This window comes from Ursus maritimus, unplaced genomic scaffold (assembly GCF_017311325.1).
Source record: "Ursus maritimus isolate PB19 unplaced genomic scaffold, ASM1731132v1 scaffold_1, whole genome shotgun sequence".
NCBI lineage: Eukaryota > Metazoa > Chordata > Mammalia > Carnivora > Ursidae > Ursus > Ursus maritimus.
The window spans coordinates 70,868,716-70,874,169 of NW_024423343.1; the positions used below are offsets into that span (position 1 = coordinate 70,868,716).

At 38.4% G+C, this 5,454-nt stretch overlaps 1 non-coding gene across 1 annotated transcript; it reads left to right on the plus strand.

The window, feature by feature from the left end:
• The first annotated feature begins 3,311 nt into the window (after positions 1 to 3,311).
• LOC121099899 lies at positions 3,312 to 3,418 on the plus strand. The gene has a single exon (XR_005831625.1). It is a non-coding gene; the product is annotated as a U6 spliceosomal RNA (small nuclear RNA).
• The last annotated feature ends 2,036 nt before the right edge of the window (positions 3,419 to 5,454 follow it).

Below are 5,454 nucleotides of genomic sequence, written 5' to 3' on the forward strand. Positions count from 1 at the left end.
CTCTTTGGAGCCTAAGGAACTTCATGATTTATTATTCTGGCTCTGATGCAGGGCTGTGGTCGAGCCCAGGGCCAAGCTATGAGGGATAGAGTTGGGATAAGAATAAATCATGCTGAATGTTCACCCACTTTATCACCCAAACACATGTATCAGAACCGGTACTCCATCTGTGCTCTGGATCCCCACCCTTTATGCCAAAAAGGAAATTCTGACATCTCGGTTTCTACCCAGCACATGGGAATTCTCACATCCCCCGAGTCAGAGCAACCAGAACAGTTTCTTGCACATTGCTAGTCCTGTGTGGCAGATACTATGACTTGCCCATTAGCCATTTTCCTTTCTAATCCACACTCGATTTTTTCTCTCTTCTGAGCACTTTTGGAAAAGTAGACCCCAGCACCACCCGAAGACAAACCAAGTTTATTATGGTCTTTTAAATGGAAAGAGAATCTCAAGTTTGCCTCTTAGAAAATAAACTCTAAACACAGTAGGGAGGATGGAATAGAAGAAAGGAGGCTCTGTGAGCCAAGCAATGTGCTATGCACTTAATAGAATACTCTCTTTTATTCCTTACAATAATTTTAAGATAGGTACTGTGCTACCCATTTTACAGATGTGAACACTGAAGCTCAGAAAGTATAAATAGACTACCTAAAATCACCCTTGCAATTGATTGGGCATATTTTGAGACTCTAACCATTAGAAGAGAAATCTGCTATGTGACTTACAGGAAAGGAACACGCAAGGAGAAACCTCTTATTTCTGTCCCATGACATTACTTTCTGAATATAACCCCTGGGACTGCAGCAGTCATCCTGAGACAATTACAGGAACCAACCTCAGAGAATGAGATGAAAGTGTGAGGATGACAGGGCAAAATGATGCAAAGAACCTGGGACCCCGATGATGCTGTTGAGCTGTTGAATGAACCAACCCTCAAACTTCAGATTTATATTTCAGCCACTTTGAAATATATGTTCTGTTGCTTGTGGCCCAAAACATAATATCCTAAGTAATACAACCTTAGACACTGGCCATAGATAATTAGAAAAGGATTAGTGCTTGAGCTAAAAGCAGCTGTGCAAACAGTGAATGCCAAGGAGTCAGGATATGAGCGTCCACGTATTAGGGACTCTGTAACGGATCATGTCCAAGGAGATGAATAAGATCCTTTCTGGGGGAGTCTGAAAAGATAACATTTTCTCTCATCTCCTCAGGAACCTTCCTCCATCAGTTAACCCATCTCTCTTCTTTATCTTCAATGTTTTCTGTGGGAAGGACCTCTTTATGAGGTTGCTGGGGAACCATAGTTATAAGTATTTTCTTTTGTCTTATAGGTATATTAGTATTGCTACTGTGGCACAGGGATGCATCTTCTTAAATACCATTTAAATTTTTCACATTAAAGGGGAGCCTGGGTGGCTCAGTAGGGTTAAGCCTCCGACTCTTGATTTCAGCTCAGACCATGATCTCAGGGCGGCGAGATCAAACCCTGCGTCAGGCTCTGCACTCAGCAGGGAGTCTGCTGGAGATCCTCTCCTTCTCCCTCTCGTTCTGCCCCTACCCACCTGACTCACACATGCATGTCCATGCACATGCTCTCTCTTTCTCTCTCTCAAAAATATAAAATAAAAAATAAAAAATAAATTTTTCAAATTAAAAGCTAACACCACCTTTGTTAAATTCAGACATTCTTATATATACTACTATAAATAGCTTTTCTATTTCTTTTTTAAAGATTTTATTTATTTATTTGAGAGAGAGGGAGGGAGAGGGAGAAGCAGTCTTCCCGCTGAGCAGAGAGCCCGATGCGGGACTCGATCGATCCCAGGACCCTGAGATCATGACCTGAGCCGAAGGCAGACACTGAAATGACTGAGCCACCCAGGCGCCCCTCTTTCATAATCAACTTACTAAAATAGATGTCTCCAGTTCCTATCCTTCTAGTCACTCTTCAACCCATGGCAGTTTACACATGGAATACCTCATCAGGACATTGTCTCTTATAAATGTTACAAAATAATAATAAAATACTTTATTGACTGCTAAGAAACAAGCTGCCCCCCAGACATGGTCATTTAAAACAGCAGCCGCCATTTAATATCTTTCATGATTCTGTGGGTTGCCTAGGCTTGAGTGGATAATTTTTTTCTGCATGGCACGGGCTGGAGCTGTGGTCATCTGGAGGCTGGACTGGACTGAAACATACACTGTGTCTCATTCACATGGTCGGCAGGTGGTGTTGGCTCTTTTTTAGGGGCTTAGCTGGAAGTGAGTCCTTCTTCTCTTGTCTCCTCCATATGTGGGCTTCCCACAGCATGCAAGGTGAGTTTTAAGAGGGAGTGTTTTAAGTTTGTGAAAGTAGAGGCTGTCCACCCTCAGAAGCTAGACAATCTGACTTCTGCCACATTTTATTGGCAATACGAGCCGCATAGGGCTACAAGAGGAGGGGGACTGATTTTATCCCTTGGTGGGAGGAGTAGTAAAGAACCCGCAGCTACCTTTACCACAGTGCTGCAGTTATGGTCTTCCTTATTGCTAAATCCAATGAAAACCATGCATTCCGTATTTTATGTGACCTCTCAAGTCTTAAAATGTTCTCTTCTTTCAACTTCGATGACAACACATTCTTCTGGTTTTCCTGATACTTCTAGAGTTATTCTCACTTTCTTGTGATGAATAGTCTTCATTTCCTCAAACTCAAAATATTACTATTCCTTAGGATTCCATCCGTGGTCCTCTTTATTATCACTTTATATATTCTTATTGGACATTTAATAAACTCTCAAGACTTTCATTACTATCTACATATTAATCACTTTCAAATGTTTATTCACAGCTCACATTGCTCATTTAAGTTTCAAACCTACATATCCCATCTTTACTGAACATCTCCTATTTTCATTTAAATATCCTACAAGCATCATAAATTTAAAAAGTCTAAAATGGAGCTCATTGTGTTTTTTCCCAAAGCGTCTATTTCAACGTTACCTCTCTCTGTGAATAGCACCACGATTCTCTCAGTTGCACGATACAGAGAATTCGTCATTTTGACCCTTTCCTTTTGCTCAACTCTACATCCAGTTGCCAAGGCTAGTTAATATTCTCTTCTTGATATATTTCAAATGTGTTGTCTACATCTCTTCTCCAGTGTTCTAGGACTGGACTCTCGGTTAGACCACTATCATCTTTTACCTGATATATTTCAGCGTTTCCTATCTATTTCTTCTCACCTCCAGACTGGCCTCCTCTTTAATTCATTTTTCACACTGAAGCCAGAGTAGTTTTTAATGCCAATATTAGATCATGTTGTGCTCAATTTGGCAACGTATATACTAAAATTGGAACAATACAAAAAAGACTAGCATGGCCCCAGTGCAAGGATAACTTATAAATGTGTAAAGCATTCTTTATATTTTCTGTGTTGATGGGCATACAATCTATAAAGATGTAATTTACATGATAATAACAGCACAAATAAGGGGAGAGGGGTCATTGAGGAACAAAGTTTTTGCATACTATTACAATTCAATTAATCTGAACTAGATTGTTATGAATTAAGGTATTAATTGAACCCTCATAGCAACCACTAAGAAAATGATTCAAAACACATAGTAGGGGTGCCTGGGTGGCTCAGTCATTAAGTGTCTGCCTTCAGCTCCGGGCATGATCTCAGGGTCCTGGGGTCGAGCCCCACATCAGGCTTCTCCACTGGGAGCCTGCTTCTTCCTCTCCCACTCCCCCTGCTTGTGTTCCCTCTCTTGCTGGCTGTCTCTCTCTGTCAAATAAATAAATAAATAATCTTAAAAAAAAAAAAAAAGAAGCTGTCATTTAAAAAAAAAAAACATAGTAAGAGGGGCACGTGGGTGGCTCACAGTTAAAATGCTGACTCTTGGTTTTGGCTCAGGTCATGATCTCGCGGGTGGTGAAATTGAGCCCCGAGCTGGGCTCCATGCTCAGTGAGGGGTCTGCTTGAAGATTCTTTCCCTCTGCCCTTCCTTCCTCTCTAAAATACATAAATAAATCTTTAAAAATATATAGTAAGAGCAATAATAAGGAAATTAAAATAGCTCACTAGAAAATATTCTTTTAAAACAAAAGTAGTAATGGAGGAAGGATTTAAAAAAAAGACATGCAGAAAACAAATAGAAAAATGGCAAATGTAAGCATAACCTTATCAGTAATTTCATTATATGAAAAGGGATTGAATTGAAGGGCAGAAATTTGCAGGATAGATTAAAACAAAACAAAGCAAAACAAAAACCTCCAAACCTAACTACATGCTGTCTATAAGAGACACACTTTAGATTCGAAGGTACAAAGAAGTCGAAAGTAAAAGTATGGGAAACGATTTACTAGGTAAACAATAACCAGAAGAGACCTAGAATGGCTCCCCTAATATCAGACAAAGTAGACCTTAGGACAGAAATCATTACTAGAGACTAAGAAGGACATTTGATAATAATAGAGTTAATTCATCAAGAAGATAAAACTATAAACATATATATATATAAATATATATATATCAAATTCATGAAGCAAAAAGTATCAGAATTGAAGAGAAAAATGGTCAATTCAACAATAATAGTTGGAGATCTCAATATCTCACTTTACATAATGAAAGAACTAGACAAAAAGTCATCAAGCAGAGAGAGAACTTGAGCAACACTCTAATTCAACTAACAAGAACCTAGAGAACCCTCCACTCAACAACTACAGAGTCCACGTACTTCACAAGTACATGTGAAACTTTTTCCAGGGTAGAACGTATGTTAGGCCATGAAACAAGTGCCAATAAATTTCAAAAGATTGAAATCATGTGAAGTATGCTATCCAACTACGGTGCATGAAATTAGGAATTAATAATAGAAGAAAATGGGACAAATTTACAAATGGAAATTAAACACAATCATAAATAATCACAGGGTCAAAGAAGAAATCACAAAGGAAATTAGAAAATACTTGAGATGAATGAACATGAAAATACAGCATGCCAAATCTTAGGGATACAGTGAAAATAGTGTCTAGAAAGAACTTTATAGCTATAATTGCCCATATTAAAAAAGAAGAAAAAAATCTCAAATCGATAACCTAACATTCCACCTTAAGGAATGAGAAAAACAAGAGCAAACTAAATTCAAAGCAAGCATTAGGAGGGAAATAAATGAAATAGAGAATAGAGAAACAATAGGGAAAAATCAACAAAATAGAAAGTTGCTTCATTGAAAAGATTAACAAAATTGACAAATCTTTAGCCAGCCTAATCAAGCAAAAAAAGAGAGAAGACTAAAATTGCTAACGTCACCAACAAAAAGACATAACTACCAACCTTATAGAGGAAAAAAAAAAGATTATAAGGTGTTATGGACTGAATATCGCCCTTAAAATTCATATATTGAAATCCTAACACCCAGTGGGATGGTGTTTAAAAATGGAGCCTTAGGGGGCGCCTGG